Source organism: Salvelinus sp. IW2-2015, linkage group LG13 (assembly GCF_002910315.2).
Source record: "Salvelinus sp. IW2-2015 linkage group LG13, ASM291031v2, whole genome shotgun sequence".
Taxonomy (NCBI): Eukaryota; Metazoa; Chordata; class Actinopteri; order Salmoniformes; family Salmonidae; genus Salvelinus; species Salvelinus sp. IW2-2015.
The window spans coordinates 19,795,254-19,817,040 of record NC_036853.1 but is presented as its reverse complement, the minus strand read 5'-3'; the positions used below and the strand labels follow the sequence as shown (position 1 = coordinate 19,817,040).

The following is a 21,787-nucleotide window of genomic DNA, read 5'->3' as shown; positions in this document are numbered from 1 at the left end:
ATCACATTTACATAAGCATACAGACCCTTTACTTAGTAGTTTGTTGAAGCACCTTTGGCAGCAATTACAGCCTCAAGTCTTCTTGGGTATGACGCTACAAGCTTGGCACACCTGTATTTGGGGAGTTTCTCCCATTCCTCTCTGCAGATCCTCTCAAGCTCTATCAGGTTGGATGGGGAATGTTGCTGCACAGCTATTTTCAGGTCTCTCCAGAGATGTTCGATCGGGTTCAAGTCAGGGCTCTGGCTGGGCCACTCAAGGACATTGAGACTTGTCCCGAAACCACTCCTGGGTTGTCTTGGCTGTGTGCTTTGGGTCGTTGTCCTGTTGGAAGGTGAACCTTCATCCCAGTCTGAGGTCCTGAGRGCTCTGGAGCAGGCTTTCATCAAGGATCTCTCTGTACATGTTTCCCTCGATCCGGCCTAGTCTCCCAGTCTCTGCCACTGAAAAACATCCCCACAGCATGACTCTGCCACCACCATGCTTCACCGTAGGGATGGTGCCAGTTTCCTTCCAGACGTGACACTTGGCATTCAGGCCAAAGAGTTCAGTCTTGGTTACATCTCATGGTCAGAGTCTTTAGGTGCCTTTTGGCAAACTCCAAGCGGGCTGTCATGTGCCTTTTACTGAGGAGCGGCTTCTGTCTGTCCACTCTACCATAAAGGCCTGATTGGTGTAGTGCTGCAGAGATGGTTGTCCTTCTGGAAGGTTCTCCCATCTCCACAGAGGAACTCTAGAGCTCTGTCAGAGTGACCATCGGGTTCTTCGTCACTTCTCCCCAGATTGCTCAATTTGGCTGGGAGGCCAGCTCTATGAAGAGCGTCTTGGTGGTTCCAAACTTCTTCCATTTAAGAATGATGGAAGCCACTGTGCTCTTGGGGACCTTCAATGCTGCAAACAAAATGTGGTCTCCTTCCCCAGATCTGTGGTTCGACACAAACATGTCTCAGAGCTCTACGGACAATTCCTCCAAACTCACGGCTTGGTTTTTGCTCTGACATGCACTGTCAACTGTGGGACCTTATATAGACAGGTGTGTGCCTTTCCAAATCAATTGAATTTACCACAGGTGGACTCCAAGTTGTAGAAACATCAAGGATGATCAATGGAAACAGGATGCACCTGAGATCAATTTAGAGTCTCATAGCAAAGGGTCTGAATACTTATGTAAATGTGTTTTTTTATGTGTTTTTTTGTTTTACTTTTTCAATTTTGGGTAGTGTGTAGGTTGCAGTTTTGTTTTGTATAAGGCAGTAATGTAACAAAATGTGGAAAAAGTCAAGAGGTCTGAATACTTTCCGATGTATGTATGTATGTATGTATGTATGTATGTATGTATGTATGTATGTATGTATGTATGTATGTATGTATGTACAGTGGGGCAAAAAAGTATTTAGTCAGCCACCAATTGTGCAAGTTCTCCCACTTAAAAAGATGAGAGGCCTGTAATTTTCATCATAGGTACACTTCAACTATGACAGACAAAATGAGAAAAGAAAATCCAGAAAATCACATTGTAGGATTTGTTTCATGAGAATGTATGAGATAGATGTTGTGACGAGTTGAGCAAGTAATATGGTGTAGTTTGGAGGTGTGGTAATAATCCTAAGTATGATTGTGTGTTTGTGTCCACCTGTACGAAGAGTCGATCACAATGTGATTTGTGCGTTGGCTCAGTCAAGATAGCCTGAGTATAGTCTTCTTCATCTTATAAGAGGCTATCGTTCTGTTGATCTCACGCGTCGTTACCATGGTATTGTATACTGAGCACTTTGTAATGGTTGTTCAGTATGATGGTGTTCCAGTGAGTGTAAAAGTGAGAGGGAGTAAAAGAGGAACAGAAATGAGAGAGAGAAAAGATGTAAGCGAATGTAAAAGAGAGTTGATTACAGCCATAAGGAAATACCGTGTTTATCAGATAAATGAGAAAAGGTGTTCAGATAGGATGGTGCCATCAATACCTTGGTCTATTGAATGAATGTCTCTGTGTCAAGTCGGTGCATTCTCACGTTGAGACGCCAGCGTAAGAAATGTTAAAGATATGAGAATTTTCAAAAAATGTCACTAGGCGCTGGATTTGCCCTTTATACTATCTCTGGAATTGGATCAAAGAACATGTATATTATTTATTAGTTTTGATTACAGCGTTTGCTTGGCTTACTCATTTTAGATACTTTGTTTTACAGTAACATAAATAATGCGCGACCTATTCCAGACCTCTATCAGCTTGGTTGGAAGTCGAATCATGCATACGGTGTTAATAGTTGTTTACGACTATGTACTAATCATTGTGTCCCAGTGGCTTGACATGATTTTCTTCTGGGCCAGATCCTGGGGTCATAGTTCACAATGTTTTATGGATCAATATCACTATCGTAAGATGTGGTTTTCTAGTAAATGTTCGTGTGTTCGTCTCCAGGCGTCGGGAACATGTCTGGCCCATGTGCGTCTCGTCGTCGCTACTCGCCTCTGCTGTGATGGTATCGTTTTCTGATGATCCATTAGGCAATAAAGATAGGATATGGGCTTGGTTCGGAGTATCTTGGTGATTGAAATATTTCATTATGTTTAATATTTAGCTTTTCTTGGCATGCAATCCATTTGTTTTGGTTCGACTTGTTGGCATGAGTTCTAGAGAGATTTTTTCAGCAAAGCATTATGGATGTTATGTGATTTGAGGTGAAAAAAAAAAGCATGTGCATGCTGTTTATTTTCAAGCCTTTTACATTTATTCAGCTTGTGATCATTGTAAATCACACATTGTTATAATATAAAAGACACGGTCCACAACCTCAAACAGTCACACTCCAAACTCCACTATGGCAAAGACCAAAGAGCTGTTCAAAGGACACCAGAAACAACATTGTAGACCTGCACCAGGCTGGGAAGACTGAATCTGCAATAGGTAAGCAGCTTGGTTTGAAGAAATCAACTGTGGGAGCATTATTAGGAAATGAGAGACATACAAACCACTGATAATCTCCCTCGACTGGGGCTCCAGCAAGATTTCACCCCGGTGGGGTCAAAATGATCACAAGAACGGTGAGCAAAAATCCCAGAACACACGGGGACCTAGTGAATGACCTGCAGAGAGCTGGGACCAAAGTAACAAAGCCTACCATCAGTAACACACTACGCCGCCAGGGACTCAAATCCTGCAGTGCCAGACGTGTCCCCCTGCTTCAGCCAGTACATGTCCAGGCCCGTCTGAAGTTTGCTAGAGAGCATTTGGATGATCCAGAAGAAGATTGGAGAAATGTCATATGGTCAGATGAAACCAAAATAGAACTTTTTGGTAAAAACTCAACTCGTCGTGTTTGGAGACACAAAGAATGTTGAGTTGCATCAAAGAACACCATACCTACTGTGAAGCATGGGGTGGAAACATCATGCTTTGGGGCTGTTTTTTTGCAAAGGGACCAGGACGACTGATCCGTGTAAAGGAAAGAATGAATGGGCCATGTATCGTGAGATTTTGAGTGAAAACTCCTTCCATCAGCAAGGGCATTGAAGATGAAACGTGGCTGGGTCTTTCAGCATGACAATGATCCCAAACACACCGCCCGGGCAATGAAGGAGTGGCTTCGTAAGAAGCATTTCAAGGTCCTGGAGTGGCCTAGCCAGTCTCCAGATCTCAACCCCATAGAAAATCTTTGGAGGGAGTTGAAAGTCCGTGTTGCCCAGCAACAGCCCCAAAACATCACTGCTCTAGAGGAGATCTGCATGGAGGAATGGGCCAAAATACCAGCAACAGTGTGTGAAAACCTGTGAAGACTTACAGAAAACGTTTGACCTCTGTCATTGCCAACAAAGGGTATTAACAAGATTATTGAGATAAAACTTTTGTTATTGACCAAATACTTATTTTCCACCATAATTTGCAAATAAATTCATTAAAAATCCTACAATGTGATTTTCTGGATTTTTTTCCCTCATTTTGTCTGTCATAGTTGAAGTGTACCTATGATGAATTACAGGCCTCTCTCATCTTTTTAAGTGGAAGAACTTGCACAATTGGTGGCTGACTAAATACTTTTTTGCCCCAATGTATGTATGTATGTATGTATGTATGTATGTATGTATGTATGTATGTATGTATGTACAGTGAGGGAAAAAAGTATTTGATCCTGCTGATTTTGTACGTTTGCCCACTGACAAAGAAATTATCAGTCTATAATTTTAATGGTAGGTTTATTTGAACAGTGAGAGACAGAATAACAACAAATATCCAGAAAAATGCATGTCAAAAATTTTATAAATTGATTTGCATTTTAATGAGGGAAATAAGTATTTGACCCTCTCTCAATCAAAAAGATTTCTGGCTCCCAGGTGTCTTTCATACAGGTAACGAACGGAGATTAGGAGCACACTCTTAAAGGAAGTGCTCCTAATCTCAGTTTCTATCTGTATAAAAGATACCTGTCCACAGAAGCAATCAATCAATCAGATTCCAAACTCTCCACCATGGCAAGACCAAAGAGCTCTCCAAGGATGTCAGGGACAAGATTGTAGACCTACACAAGGCTGGAATGGGCTACAAGACCATCGCCAAGCAGCTTGGTGAGAAGGTACAACAGTTTCTGTGATTATTCGCAAATGGAAGAAACACAAAAGAACTGTCAATCTCCCTCAGCCTGGGGCTCCATGCAAGATCTCACCTCGTGGAGTTGCAATGATCATGAGAACGGTGAGGAATCAGCCCAGAACTACACAGGAGGATCTTGTCAATGATCTCAAGGCAGCTGGGACCATAGTCATCAAGAAAACAATTGGTAACACACTATGCCGTGAAGGACTGAAATCCTGCAGCGCCCGCAAGGTCCCCTGCTCAAGAAAGCACATATACATGCCCGTCTGAAGTTTGCCAATGAACATCTGAATGATTCAGAGGACAACTGGGTGAACGTGTTGTGGTCAGATAGACCAAAATGGAGTCTTTGGCATCAACCCAACTTGCCGTGTTTGGAGGGGAGGAATGCTGCCTATGACCCCAAGAAACCATCCCACCGTCAAACATGGAGGTGGAAACTTATATGCTTTGGGGGTGTTTTTCTGCTAAAGGGACAGGACAACTTCACCGCATCAAAGGACGATGGACGGGGCGCATGTACGTCAAATCTTGGGTGAAAACCTCCTTCCCTCAGCCAGGGTATTGAAAATGGGTCGTGGATGGGTATTCCAGCATGACAATGACCAAAAACACACGGCCAAGCAACAAAAGGAGTGCTCAAGAAGAAGCACATTAAGGTCCTGGAGTGGCCTAGCCAGTCTCCAGACCTTAATCCCATAGAAAATTGTGGAGGGAGCTGAAGGTTCGAGTTGCCAAACGTCAGCCTCGAAACCTTAATGACTTGAAGAAGATCTGCAAAGAGGAGTGGGACAAAATCCCTCCTGAGATGTGTGCAAACCTGGTGGCCAACTACAAGAAACGTCTGACCTCTGTGATTGCCAACAAGGGTTTTGCCACCAAGAGTAAGTCATGTTTTGCAGAGGGGTCAAATACTTATTTCCCTCATTAAAATGCAAATCAATTCATAACATTTTTGACATGCGTTTTTCTGGATTTTTTTTGTTGATATTCTGTCTCTCACTGTTCAAATAAACCTACCATTAAAATTATAGACTGATATTTCTTTGTCAGTGGGCAAACGTACAAAATCAGCAGGGGATCAAATACTTTTCCCCTCACTGTATGTATGTATGTATGTATGTATGTATGTATGTATGTATGTATGTATGTATGTATGTATGTATGTATGTATGTATGTATGTATGTATGTAAATGAGAGCGCGTGAGAGCGAGCGAGAAGAGATTCTGTCTCTGAAGTAGGTAGGAGACAGCTGAAAGAGCTTAGGGTAGGCATTAGCCAGAGATCTGAAGTAGAGTGGATTGGGAGAAGTTAGTATGAGCCCTATCTATCTTGGAACAGCTTGTACTACACACTTATAGGCTTAATGCTGCCAATCAACAACCTACAGCCGTTTCCCTATAGTCCATAACTGTATGGCTGCATACATACACCTGGGTCGTTCCGTGAAAATAGCGCATTTTGCGCCCCTTTGATATTTTAAGTAGGAATTGTGCATTAAAATTACGTTTTAAAAGTCTGTTATATTAAATGAAGTGCCCTTTAATAGACTACATTTCGAATTTAATAAATCTTATTTGAAATATAAATAAGAATCTGTAGGTGGTGAAAAACTGAGCGGGTCGAGCATAGCACGTCTACCCCGTTTCCAATAGATATTAGCGATGGGGTTCTAAAAAATACATTTTAATCAATAGTTGCATATTGCGTTAATATTATTGGACGATATTAGACTCCAAATATCGATTTATTAAATAAATTGTAGGTAGCGTTAATGGGACGTACGGGTGCCAAAACCAAAACTTTCATCCAATACCTTTTTCTCAATCTTTTTAAAATAGTGAGCCGGCATGTTTTTAGCACTTTGATTTCCCTGACTGATAAAAACTCATTTTCTTATGCCGTCTCATCTCTCTGTGAGATTAGTGATAATATCTTATCACCAGCCCATTACAATCTTCTASTCACAACATACAGGGGATTCAAACAAGCAGTTTTTACTCTTTAATTACTTGTTCTCATTTTCTGTTTTTTACTGTGATGAAGGCCTCCATTTTATTTCAATTATATTAGACATATAATTTTTTTTTGAAGTTTGCATTCAATTGCCACTCCCTGTTACAAGGGGATTTATGGCAGATTTAAGATGAAATCGTCAACCCTGTTACAGTCAACCCTGTAACAGTCAACCCTGTAACAGTCAACCCTGTTACTTTTTATTTAACCACGAGATGAAAAAACTTGATTTTGAACGTTAAGAGAAAATAATTAAAATCAAACGTCTTTTTTTTTCTTTTRTTTTTTTACAACTTACACTTCTCAAAAGGCAATGAATTGGTGGAACGACCCACTTACAGTACTGAAACAAATGTGTCATAGTGACATGTTAAATAATCGCCAGCTGTCTGATAACATTCCTAGTGTCCTTCCCTTCTCTTATTAAATCCTCCACACACACACACGCGACAGTGAACCTAATGAGGAATAAGGAGCTGTTCAGATCACTGACATACAGCATAGAGAGACCCTGTGTGCCAGACAGACAGCACTGGCCTTTGTGTGGCTTGCTGGACTTCGTGTGTGTGCGMGTGCATCCAAGCCGAAGCACAGTAACAAAGGGCTGCCTTCCACAGACTTACCACACAGACATTCCACTGGTATAGCTGTCCTTATGTCAGTCTAGTCACCAGTTCCTCCCTCTGTCTCCAACTGTGTGTTGGCCTGTCATTATCTCCCTGTCTAAGTGGCTACCGTACAACCAGAGTAGAACAGAGCAGTCGTTTGTCTGCCACAGCAACACAAAGTTAACGTGGCTCAGATTCTGCCTGGGGCTAAGCCTGATTAGAGCTTCTACTGTAGTTTACAACACACAGACACACCTTGTACTTACTAGCTGTGTGTCAGATGGGCATTGTGCTTGAGAGCTGAGGTATGGCTGCCTCTTCTTTACGGCTCAGAGAGTGGATGTGTTTATCTGTCTGTGTCCTCCTCACACTGCAATCTTGAGGGGAGAGGAGAGAGCGCATGTTAGATTCATATGATGAGCACAGAATAAATCCATGAACACCCACACACAAATTCACCATACACAAAGCTACATGTATAATATTATTATGTAATCGTATACACTATGCATTTGTTTATTTTACTTTATTTAACCAGGTGAGTTGGCACCAATTCATTCAACTTCAGTGAACTCTGTAGACATTCCAGAAGCAAGGTGCACATTAGCTAAAGGTAGATTTACCTACATATGTTGAGATCGAAGGGACCTCTAGAGTTAACCATTCCTGAGATCATGTCTGATGCTTCTATTTCTGTAGGTTACCAGAAAAGGAAGGAACGGTGGTAGTTTACACAAGAACGCTTTTAAAATCGACAAAAAGAGCACAACGCATAGATTTGGGAGACCTCAAATCAGGCCAGCATACCTTCTCATACAGAGTAGTGCTGAACCTATCGAACGTAATGAAGCCCTATACACTATGATATTCAGCGTCCAGGGCCTTCAATACAGAAGCAGCAGCAGTCATAATTGATATTGCTATAGTCTAAAATCAGAATGAATGTCAACAGAATTATTCATTTTCTTCCATTTTAAATATATTAATTTAACTAGGCAAGTCGGTTAAGAACAAGTTCTTATTTACAAATGACGGCCTACCCCGGCCACACCCTAACGACGCTGGGCCAATTGCGCGCCGCCCTATGGGACTCCCAATCACGGCCGTTTTTTATACAGTCTGGAATCGAACCAGGGGCTGTAGTGACGCCTCTAGCAGTGAGATACATTGCCTTAGACCGCTGCGCCACTCGGGAGCCCCCAATGTAAGGTATGACATATTCCTATAAAATTTGCCAATTTACATTTTTTACTTCTTAACTCATCAACATGTATGTGGAATGAAATGCCCAGAAATGTATACGTGGGAACATGATCAATGATGGAACCATCCGAAGTATGTATGCAGAAATCATGATACATTTTTACATGACCTGGAAAAAAACATGTACCTGGTTTTACCTGCATTAGGCACTAACTTCAGTTCAACAAAGGCCCTCTGCAGTGCAATAAAGGAAGACAAGCTCCAAAAGATTCTGGTCAGCCGTGGGGTCAATATCATACATAACACTCGTGGCCCTCCCGCCTTTACAGCAGGGCAGCTCCCGCTCAGCCCAGTCAAAACTCTTCTCTATCCTGGCACCCCAATGGTAGAACCAGCATCACTCCTGAAGCCATCTTCCAAAAAACATCTGAAACCCAACCTCTTCAAAAGACTATCTTAATAAATAATACCACAGGACCCCCCCTCCTCACCCCTCCCTTGTGGGAAACCTTTTGTTATGTTCAGGAKAAAATATTTAACACAATCAGTAAATACACATTGTGTTCTTTAAATAATTGACAAACCAGTGATGCACAGCCTGCTTCAGGCCAATTGTTGAAAATCTCTGAATCTGTAATGAGTGACAGTGTGGAAGGCCTTATACAGGTCAATAAAAAAGGCCTGCACAGTGTTTCGTCCTAACAATTAAAACAATTTAAAAAACAATAGAAGTAGCAGAGAACCTATCCAATCTTTTGCGCAACATTTCATTTAAAAGCATGAGAAGATGTGAAAGTTGGTTCCAATGATGAGCTCAGTCAATGCAGTAAATCAGGGGAGAGAATGTTTGGCTGGAGTAACCTAAACATACCTACAGGACAACTCCCATTTCACACAGACAGAACACACGTTTTCTACGTTTCAAACAGTTCTCTCTAAATGGCTGTGTTCAGTACGTAGTAGTCCTATCAGTTTCAAGCAGACTACTGAACTCAACCTTCAATTTTCCATCGCTTCACCACATTCCTGAGGCACCTGACAAACAGCAGCCACCAGAAGGCTCTCCACACCCACACAAGTCTACAGTTGCCTGCCTGTCCAACAGAGATCCTGGTTAAGGATGAAATATGTAACAAAAAACAAAAAAACAGGGTCAGCCATAATATTACGGCGCCCCTGGAGCAAATGAAGGTTAAATACCTTGCTCAAGGGCACATCTTGTCGGCTTGGGTATTAAAATCAGCGACCTTTCGGTTACTAGCCTAACATCCTCCTGCTGTGTCAGGTTACAATCTGAACCCAGATCTGTGGTTGAGACCAACAGCTGCCAAGAGTTTCTACCCTGACCCCAGAGCAGATGTCATTAAGTTCACTGCCCAGGCCAAATGGTGTGTGAATGGCTGTAAAAGTGCTCATACCGAAAGCCACAACATTCCCATAGACTTGATGAGGACCTAACAGTCCATACCTAGTTGGAATAAACACCTCCCCAGCCCCTCACCAAAAGACAGACCCTCGCTCAGGGAATGGAGAGAGAATGCACCCTGTTGAGTAAAAACCCTGACATCGCATACACGTCACAAACAGGCCCCAATCACAAACCCAGCTCCTGATAAGTAGATCCACAGACAGACAGGTGAGTGCACATATACAACACAGAAGCTCAATGCTCTGAGGATCACTCCCCCTCCCTCCCGGGTGCCTGGTTGTCTGTCTAGTGACATCACATCATCACCTGTTGACAGACAGTGAGGGATAACGCCACTGTGTATTTGGGAATGTGTGGATCAGCTGATCACCTGCCTCTTATCTTAGCAAGCTGGAGATGAACCAGAGTTCCTGAAAGGATGAGTAGAGGTACAGGAGAGGAGAGACGGATTAAGGCTCATGTTGGGGCATGTAGCAGGGGAAGTGCTTTCTGAGAGCCCACTTCAGCAGAAACAAATCAAAGTTCAACAGGTACGGCCTACAGCCTATGCAAATTATTTTGTTTGCTACAAGGTAGGGCTACTAGGTTATTTTACGTAGCCTATAGCCTTAGTTTGTGTAGAATATTATTATACATTTGTTTAGCTGGGTCTTGAGAATCAGTCAGCTACAATTACAGTTAGGCCTATCTACAATTATAGTTCATCTGTTTCTGACCAAGTCTGTTTTTACATTCTACATTTTAGTCATTTAGCAGACGTTCTTATCTAGAGTGACTTACAGAAGTGAGTGCATACATTTTCATACTGGTCCCCCGTGGGAATGAAACACAAACCTGGCCTTGCAAGACCCATGCTCTCCCAAATGAGCTACAAGAGACAATTTCATGTCAAAAAATTATGCGATTACCGGGTGTCTTTTAATTTTTTTTATTATTTTCATAGTGGTGCAGCCTGTCCACAAGGTGGCACAGCACCKCTCTTACAATCTTTGGGGAGATCCCTGTTATCTATTTGATTGATTCGCGGAGAATTAGATATGTTCCCTCTGAAAAGAACTCACCACAATAAGTGAAGTAAAAATGAACAATGCTGCATCTTTCAGTCAAAAGGTAAGCTTAAACTAAAGTAATTCTTACTACACTGTAATAACCTCATAATATTTTACCAGTCGACCAACAGTGCCGATAAAATAGGCCTTGTAGATAAAACTAGGCTACGTCAACAAAAGTGTGGTGACAGAACTTTGAGTTGTTTAATTCCTACAAAAATACCAAACAACAAATATTTAGAAAACGTTTGATTCATGTGTATAGGAATCAGGGCGGCAGGTAGCCTACTGGTTAGAGCATTGTGTCTGGAACCGAAAGGTTGCTAGATTGAATCCCTGAGCTGACAAGGTAAAAATCTGTCGTTCTGCCCCTGAACAAGGCAGTTAAACCACCGTTCCTAGGCAGTCATTGAAAATAAGAATGTGTTCTTAACTAACTTGCCTAGTTAAATAAAGGTGTAAAAAATATAGATAAAAAATATTTAAAAAATAAACTCAAATAACATTTTTTTTACATCTGCAAAATCGGCGTCCAAAATTTCAAGTTTTCATAACAATCGGAAATCGGCCCCAATTAAATCGGCCATTCCGATTAATCGGTCGACCTCTACTCCAGACCACCACAAGGGGGAGTTAGAGCACTCATTATGCATTTGGGTCTCAAGGTTTTTATAAAACCAATCATATTGAGCAGTTCCAATGACTATTTTGACGTGAGCCACCCGTCCCTGGTGACTTTCTTCAGCAAAGATGGCTGACAAAACATCACAGGGGAAGCAAATGTAAGTAGTTATAACGTCATAACGAATCAATCAAAAAAATTACAATTGAAAGGAATATGTTAGTTATTAATGTAGAGACAAATTTTTTKTTTTTTATTATTCAGTCAAATCCAATACCAGGTGTATCAAACTCCATTATTTGAATGATGCTGTGTCTGCATGTATGTATTACAACTATAGACGTCAACAGTGTTCACCACTCCTGCTCCTGGGACATCAATGATTACACATTGTAACTATGCAATAGACTAGAAACATGATTTAAGAAAAGGCTGAATTGTAATTCATACAGTGGGGAGAACAAGTATTGGATACATTGCCGATTTTGCAGGTTTTCCTACTTACAAAGCATGTAGAGGCCTGTAAATTTTAATCATAGGTACACTTCAACTGTGAGAGACGCAACCTAAAACAAAAATCCAGAAATCACATTGTATGATTTTTAAGTATTTCATTTGCATTTTATTGCATGACATAAGTATTTGATCACCTACCAACCAGTAAGAATTCCGGCTCTCAACAGACCTGTTAGTTTTCTTTAAGAAGCCCTCCTGTTCTCCACTCATTACCTGTATTAACTGCACCTGTTTGAACTCGTTACCTGTATAAAAGACACCTGTCCACACACTCAATCAAACAGACTCCAACCTCTCCACAATGGCCAAGACCAGAGAGCTGTGTAAGGCATGAGGGCTAAAATTGTAGACCTGCACAAGGCTGGGATGGGCTACAGGACAATAGGCAAGCAGCTTGGTGAGAAGGCAACAACTGTTGGGCAATTATTAGAAAAATAGAAGAAAATAGAAGAAGTTCAAGATGATGGTCAATCACCCTCGGTCTGGGGCTCCATGCAAGATCTCACCTCGTGGGGCATCAATGATCATGAGGAAGGTAAGGGGATCAGCCCAGAACTACACGGAGGACCTGGTCAATGACCCTGAAGAGAGCTGGGACCACAGTCTCAAAGAAAACCATTAGTAACACACTACGCCGTCATGGATTAAAATCCTGCAGCGCACACAAGGTCCCCCTGCTCAAGCAGGCGCATGTCCAGGCCCGTCTGAAGTTTGCCAATGACCATCTGGATGATCCAGAGGAGGAATGGGAGAAGGTCATGTGGTCTGATGATTCAAAAATAGAGCTTTTTGGTCTAAACTCCACTCGCCGTGTTTTTGGAGGAAGAAGAAGGATGAGTACAACCCCAAGAACACCATCCAACCGTGAAGCATGGAGGTGGAAACATCATTCTTTGGGATGCTTTTCTGCAAAGGGGACAGGACGACTGCACCGTATTGAGGGAGGATGGATGGGGCCATGTATTGCGAGATCTTAGCCAACAACCTCCTTCCCTCAGTAAGAGCATTGATGATGGGTCGTGGCTGAGTCTTCCAGCATGACAACGACCCGAAACACACAGCCAGGGCAACTAAGGAGTGGCTCCGTAAGAAGTATCTCAAGGTCCTGGAGTGGCCTAGCCAGTCTCCAGACCTGAACCCAATAGAAAATCTTTGGAGGGAGCTGAAAGTCCCGTATTGCCAGCGACAGCCCCGAAACCTGAAGGATCTGGAGAAGGTCTGTATGGAGGAGTGGGCCAAAATCCCTGCTGCAGTGTGTGCAAACCTGGTCAAGAACTACAGGAAACGTATGATCTCTGTAATTGCAAACAAAGGATTCTGTACCAAATATTAAGTTCTGCTTTTCTGATGTATCAAATACTTATGTCATGCAATAAAATGCAATTAATTACTTAAAAATCATACAATGTGATTTTTTGTTTTTAGATTCCGTCTCTCACAGTTGAAGTGTACCTATGATAAAAATTACAGACCTCTACATGCTTTGTAAGTAGGAAAATCGGCAAAATCGGCAGTGTATCAAATACTTGTTCTCCCCACTGTATATATATATATATATAATATAATATATATATATATATATATTACACATATATACACACAACATATGGCTGCATGCATGTCACTGGAACCAGGTCGATACGCATAGGGCCCTATAAAATCAGTTAATTTCTTTTGCCCGATTAAGTTTAGCTTTCTCCATTTTCAGGTTTTTGCTCTCAACATCACTAAGCAAACATAAGGAATTGTTTTAAGATGGTCATACCAAGGATCGTTATTATCTATTACATTTTAAGACCGCGTAAGGTATCATTGAATTTGGCCTTAACTTCTCTGGGATAGGTGGCAGTATTATCATGTCCGGATGAAAAGCGTGTCCAAAGTAAACTGCCAGCTACTCAGGCCCAGAAGCTAAGATATGCATAGTATTAGTAGATTTGGATAGAAAACACTCTGAAGTTTCTCAAACTGTTTGAATCATGTCTGTGAGTATAACAGAACTTATTTGGCAGGCGAAACCCCGAGGACAAACCATTCAGATTTTTTTTTTTTTTTAGGTAACTCTTTTCAATGGGATTTCATTGGGAATCCAGATTTCTAAGGGACCTTCTTGCAGTTCCTATCACTTCCACTGGATGTCAGTCTTTAGAAATTGGTTGAGGCTTTTCCTTTGAGAAATGAAGAAGTAGCACTGTTCAGAATGAGGCTCGAGGGAAGTGTACTCTTTGTTAGAGGCGCGTGACCTGAAAGCTAGCTACACTTTGTTTTCCTCTGGTATTGAACACAGATCATCCCGTCTTAAATTGTATTATTTACGTWAAAAAAAAAACMAAAGTTGTATTACAAAAGTAGTTTGAAATGTTTGGACAAAGCTTACAGGTAACTTATSAGATATTTTGTAGTCACTTTGCATAAGTTGGAACCGGTGTTTTTCTTGATCAAACATGCCAAATAAATGGACATTTTGGATATATGTCGACGGAATTAATCAAACAAAAAGGACCATTTGTGATGTTTATGGGACATATTGGAGTGACAACAGAAGAAGCTCAAAGGTAAGGCATGAATTATATCTTTATTTCTGCGTTTTGTGTCGCGCCTGGAGGGTTGGAATAGGATTGTCTGTGTTTGTTTACTGGGGTGCTGTCCTCAGATAATAGCATCGTTTGCTTTCGCCGTAAAGCCTTTTTGAAATCTGACATGTTGGCTGGATTCACAACAAGTGTAGCTTTCATTTGGTGTATTGCATGTGTGATTTCATGAAAGTAACATTTTTATAGTAATTTATTTGAATTTGGCYCTCTGCATTTTCACTGGATGTTGGCCGGTGGGACGCTAGTCTCACATATCCCAGAGAGGTTAATGCCATTAGCCCATAGAAACGTACTGAATAACATTCACCACATGGAACAGATCGTTTTGGGGAAATATCTGTCCTACACAGTATCTGAGAAATAAGAAAGCCATTCATGATTTTTTTTAACACCTATTTAACCCCTTATTTTAGAGGCTAAACTACTTAAATGTATACTACCATAAATGTTTTCAACTTGTATCGGGGTATCTTCAGATGAGTCTTGTGTTCGTCCTAGAGCAAACAACCAACATGTATGTGAGACTCACCTTTCCATAGAGGTGTTAAAATAATGTGTAGCCAAAACTGATCGGACGTTGGCATATCTGCAGTACCAACTTCAGACGAGTCCTGCGATGCTTGTGGGGGTCGTAGCGCAAAACACGGTGTAAGTGACAGTCATCTTTCCATAGAGGTGTCATAATATACAGTGCCTCTGGAAAGTATTCAGAAGCCTTGACTTTATCCACATTTGTTRCCAGTTACAGCCTTATTCTAAAATGAATTTTAAAAAATCCTCAGCAATCTACACACAAAATACCCCATAATGACAAAGTGAAGACTAGGTTTAAAATGTTTGCACAGCTATAAAAAKTTAAAAACAGAAATGCCTTATTTCCATAAGTATTCAGACCCTTTGCTTTGAGACTCGAAGTTGAGCTTAGGTGCATCCTGTTTCCATTGATCATCCTTGAGACGTTTCTACAACTTGGAGTCCACCTGAGGTAACTTCAATTGATGGGACATCATTTGGAAAGGCACACACGTTTATATAAGGTTCCGCAGTTGACAGTGCATGTCAGAGCAAAAACCAAGCAATGAGGTCGAAGGAATTGTCTGTAGAGCTCCGAGACAGGATTGTGTGGAGGCACAGATCTGGGGAAGGGTACCAAAAAAAATGTCTGRGTCATTGAAAGTCCCCAAGGACACAGAGGCCTCCATCAAAACCACCAAGACTCTTCCTAGAGCTGGCCGGCCTAGCCAAACTGAGCAATGGGAGGAGAAGAGCCTTGGTCAGGGAGGTGACCAAGAAACCGATGGTCACTTTGACAGGGCTCTAGAGTTCCTCTGTGGAGATGGGATAACATTACAAAAGGACTTCCATCTCTGCAGCACACCACCAAATCAGGCCTTCATGGTAGAGTGGCCAGATGTAAGCCACTCCTCAGAAAAAGAAACCTTAAAGACTCTCAGACTATGAGCAACAAGATTCTCTGGTCTGATGAAACCAAGATTGAACTCTTTGGCCTGAATGCCAAGCGTCACGATGAAGCACGGTGGTGGGAGCGTCATGCTGGGAGGATGTTTTTCAGCGGCAGGGACTGGGAGACTAGGATCGAGGGAAAGATGAACAGAGCAAAGTACAGAGAGATCCTTGATGAAAACCTGTTCCAGAGCGCTCAGGACCTCAGACTGGGGCAAAGTTCACCTTCCAACAGGACAACGACCCTAAGCACACAGCCAAGACAATGCAGGAGTGGCTTTGGGACAAGTCTCTGAATATCCTTGAGTGGCCCAGCCAGAGCCCAGACTAAACTGCTTGGAGTAACCCTAGATTGTAAACTGTCATGGTTAAAACATATTGGTGCAGTAGTATCTAAGATGGGGAGAAGATGCTCTGCATTCTTAACACTATCAACAAGGCAGGTCCTACAGGCCCTAGTTTTGCCACATCTGGACCACTGTTCAGTTGTGTGGTCAGGTGCCACAAAAAAGGATTTAGGAAAATTGCAAATGGCTCAGAACAGGGCAGCACAGCTGGCCCTTGGATGTACACAGATGGCTAATATGAATAATATGCATGTCAATCTCTTCTYGTTGAAAGTGAAGGAGAGATTGACTTCATCACTACTTTTATTTATGAGAGATATTGACATGTTGAATGCACTGAGCTGTATGTCTAAACTACTGGCACACAGCTTGGACACCCATGCATACCCCACAAGACATGCCACAAGAAGACTCTTCACAGTCCCCAAGTCCAGAAAAGACTATGGGAGGCACACAGTACTACATAGAGCCATGACTACATGGAACTCTATTCCACATCAAGTAACTGACGCAAGCAGTAAAATTAGATTTAAAAACAGATTTTTTAAAAACACCTTATGGAACAGCGGGGACTGTGAAGCAACAAACATTGGCACAGACACAGACACACAATACATACACATGGATTTAGTACTGTAGATATGTGGTAGTGGTGGAGTAGGGGCCTGAGGGCACACAGTGTGTTGTGGATCTGTGAATGTATTGTAATGTTTTTAAAATTGTATAAACTGCCTTAATTTAGCTGGACCCCAAGAAGACCCCAGGAAGAGCTGCTTTAGCAGCAGCTAATGGGGATCCATAATACATATAATACCTGAACCTGATCGAACTTCTCTGGAGACAACAGAAAATAGCTGTGCAGCAACGCTCCCCATCCAACCTGTCAGAGCTTGAGAGGATCTGCAGAGAAGAATGGGAGAACTCCCCAAATACAGGTGTGCCAAGCTTGTTGTGTCATACCCAAGAAGACTCAKTGCTGCAATCACTGCCAAAAGTGCTTCAACAAAGTACTAAGTAAAAGCGTCTGAATACTTATGTAAAATGTCAGTTAGATTTTTTTCATACATTCGCAAAAACCTCTTTGCTTTGTCATTATGGGGTATTGTGTTAAGATTGATGCCAACAACTTAACGTAACAAAATGTGGAAAAAGTCAAGGGATCTGAATACTTTCCGAGTGCACTGTACACGGTGACGATGACTGAAGAACAGTCTCTCAGGTGGTAATGCGGTCGCCATTTGATGGTGAGGTATTCCAGATCGGGAGAYTAAAAGGACTTGAGTTTCTGTACGTTACCACAAACACACGAGGAGTTGTTAATCATAAACTCTGCTGCCTTTTTCACAGAGTTGTTTCTTCCTTTCCGTGAGATGGATGGAGAACCCCACTGGATGAATGGACGGGTACAATATGTCCGGAGATAGCCATGATTCTGTAAAAAGGGAGTATGTTACAGTCCCTGATGTCTCTCTTGAAGGAGATACTCGCCCTGAGCTTGTCTACTTCATTGTCTAGGGACTGAATTTAGCAAATAATAGAATCTGAAGTGGTGGATGGTATGCACGCTGCCGGAGTCTGACCTCTTTTCCAACGTCTGCGTTTTAGCGCAGCCCCCGGAATAGATCAAATGAAGGATCCAGGTCAGGGAAGTCAAATTTCTGGTGAGTGACCGCTGATCTAATATCCAAAATGTATTTCCGGTTGTAGGTAATACAAGAAACGTTCTGAGCAAATTATGTAAGAAATAACACAACCCCCCCCCCCCCCCAAATACTGCAAAGTTGTCTAGAAGCTAGAAACAGGGTGACCGTGTCCGTCTGCGCCATCTTGCTGTTAAGTGATTGTGTGAAGAGGGTTTCACTGTGGACAACGTGTGCTCAGACACCGTTCTGCAGAACAAGTCACACACACACACCTCACCCCCCTGTGCTGAGTGGGACAAACACACCTTGCTTGTGTCCCTAACCCGCTGTGTGACAATGTGTGTAGGGCCCTATAACGTGGATGGAATCAAGGAATCCAGTCATTAAAATGGAATTCAATTATTGAACTTAGTAGGAAATCAACTAAAAGGTATTGAACTTATTAGAAAATGCATACATTTTTCCCAAGATAAGACATGAACAAAATGCATCAGTGGTCTTTTCCTTCAACTTTCTGAAGAGGCAAATTAAATGTTAACTACAAAGCAGCCTATGCCTACCTGGCAGAACATCATGATTATTTGTGTCAATCCAGTGGCCATTTGTTTTGCAAACTCTGCAATCACATGAGCGCTACAGAAACACAGCTAACCCAAACAACGGTGTCTGGCTGGTGGGCAGTTGAATTAAGGGTTATGACGGTCATGGAATTTTGGATGACGACAATTGTCCAGCCAAATGACCACACAGTCTCCACAATAGCCTAACTGTTCGAATATATGCACATTTTCTCCTCTTCCTTGCTCCTGAACACAAGGTTTATGTATTTATTTATTTTAATTTAACTAGGCAAGTCAGTTAAGAACAAATTCTTATTTACAATGATGCTCTACCCCAGCCAAACCCGGGATGATGCTGGGCCAATTGTGTGCCGCCCTATGGGACTCACACGGCCGGATTTGATACAGCCTGGATTCGAACCAGGTACTGTAGCGACGCGTCTTGCACGCGTCGATGCAGTGCCTTAGACCACTGCGCCACTTGGGAGGCCAAATGTGTTTCTATGCGCTTCCATAGAAATAGAATGAATAGAACGGGGTCCTTATTCAAGTCAATGATGGCATATTTGCTAACTAGCATAGCTTGTTCCATTGTCTTCAATCTTTAATTAACCTAGAGTAAAAGCAGGAAGTGTGCCATTCACATGCTGTGATTTGTTGATTCAACTCAACTGACATTACAAAAAATACATTCCATTGCATGAGCCACATCAGTTAACATAATTTGAATAAATTCTACATCATGGAAACTATTGCATCACAATACCAGGCAGACATTGCGAGTGTACCCACAAGTCAAATTGTCAGGGTTCGAGGTTCCAAATCCATTCTATAACCATGTGTGCTGCTGCGTTGTGGGGTGCATTGCCTAGGCAACCAAAGATTTGTTTGCTAGTTTCTTGTTTCAACAAGGAGCAACAAAGTTTCATCAATTTGTTAAGACTCCATGTTACCGCAAAAACTGACTCAACTGCATGAATGCCTAGCTGTCCCATCTTCAAGCAGCTTATTTTTTCTATGACAGTTATTTTATGTTAATGACGGTGTTCATCTAAAACCGTGGGTTACATAGCAAGTGGTTTTAAATGGAGATTTTGCTCTAATTTAAGTTTGTTATACTGTTAAATCAATCAAAAATAATTTAGAATTTTTATAAAACTTTCCTTAACTCATGTGTTATTCTTTGGTCTTTGTATGCCTCTGTCAGTCACTTTTCCTTTATCAGAATAATTATTCTCCTCTATGACCATGTATTTCAATTGATTCAATTGCAGTTCTTACTTTCGCCACAAGGGGCATTGTGCCGATATCTAGAGTGCTTCTGGCACCATCACTGCCTAACAGGCAAGATTCATGGCAAAAAAGTACTTGGGCGCAATGAGCACCTTCAGCGCCAGTACTGCCTCACAAGCACTATTCATGGCAAAAAAAAGTACATGTGCGAAAGTCTTGCTAGAAAATAAGCAGTTCTCAGCCGTCTCTTAAGACGGCAAGAACTGACGATTTACATAAATATAATATAAATATTACAATTAACATAACTAACATTGAAATAACGTTATGTAAGGTGAAGTAAAAATCCAAACCGTTCCATGCATCAATACTGGTTAAAATACTGCTTACCGCCCAGCCCTAGCATTAAGCTACCACCAGTCAAATGCTGGGTAAAAATGTGAGGGCCGGTGAAGTTTCAGTCCCTAGTGATAATGATGGGAGAGGAGAGCTCAGACCCTCTCCCACTCAAACACATTGAGAATACTCAGACACACAGGTATGTTCTCAACAGGACACACAGACATTGATGCACACACACGTGCTTGCTGTTAGCCTGGCTCCAGTCTTTTTTGTGAAATTCTGCTGGTCCCTAATCTTGGCAGCAGCTCTGACCTTGCGTGATTTTACCCCCTGCCCCCCCACACAATAAGCCAAAATATATACACTTATAACAAACAAAATATAAACACACAATATAGCTTCAAAACATGGTTAAAACTATCATTTTGATATTACGGCTGGTTCGTCCTTGCATCCATAGCTTTGTGTCAGTAGCTCTGTACCATTCTCCAGCCCCATCCCTCAGCCTTTTACCAAAACAGTGGCGGGGAGSGCCTTTGTTGTTGTTTCTACTGCGGATTGACGCTTTAATACTATAAATATTTTTCATTTTGCTCCTACATTTTTTCAATTTAGGAGCACATGTGCTCACACTCCCTCTTCCCTCCCTGTATCCCTCAGACTATGGACAAAGTCTGTTCTGCCTGCCTGCCCCACCCACCCACCCACTCTCCTCACCTCACCTGGCACATTCCCCCAGTAAGACAGACCCAGCAGCATCATACACAACCAGCATTAAGTCTAGACCAACACCAACACTCAGACCAGAAACAGATCCTTAATACAGGCTACAGGGGGAAATACAAAGAAAGTAGATGCAGAGGGAGGGACAGAGAGGGAGAGAGGAGAAGCAGGAAACAGAGAGGGAGATGGAGAGGAAAACCTGTGCCAGGCTGGTAAGTGAAAGGGTGTGTGGCAAGGTCCCGGGGCTGCAGGCTGGCACGTGTGGTCATGTGCTGTGTGTGTGGGCCCTCGCTACATGTTCGTCGTCAGACCCACTGGCTCCAGGTCATCTACAAGGCTATGCTAGGTAAAGTGCCGCCTTATCTCAGTTCACTGGTCACGATGGCTACACCCACCCGCAGCACGCGCTCCAGCAGGTGTATCTCACTGATCATCCCTAAAGCCAAAACCTCATTTGGACGCCTTTCCTTCCAGTTCTCTGCTGCCTGCGACTGGAACGAATTGCAAAAATCTCTGAAGTTGGAGACTTTTATCTCCCTCAACAACTTTAAAAATCTGCTATCCGAGCAGCTAACCGATCGCTGCAGCTGTACATAGTCCATCTGTAAACTACCCACCCAATTTACCTACCTCACCCCCCATACTGCTTTTATTTATTTACTTTTCTGCTCTTTTGCACACCAGTATCTCTTCTTGCACATGATCATCTGATGATTTATCACTCCAGTGTTAATCTGCTAAATTGTAATTATTCGATTTATTGCCTACCTCATGCCTTTTGCACACATTGTATATAGATTCTCTTTTTTTTTCTACCATGTTATTGACTTGTTTATTGTTTACTCCATG

At 42.1% G+C, this 21,787-nt stretch overlaps 1 protein-coding gene across 1 annotated transcript in view; it reads right to left on the bottom strand.

Annotated features, from left to right (window-relative positions):
• The window catches only part of LOC111972260 (ras-specific guanine nucleotide-releasing factor RalGPS2), a 163,753-nt gene that overhangs the window by 113,543 nt on the left and 28,423 nt on the right, over positions 1 to 21,787 (bottom strand). Inside the window, exon 2 of the mRNA XM_070445986.1 lies at positions 7,480 to 7,590. The gene's annotated coding sequence lies outside the window, so the exon portion shown is untranslated. The remainder of the gene's footprint in view (positions 1 to 7,479; positions 7,591 to 21,787) is intronic.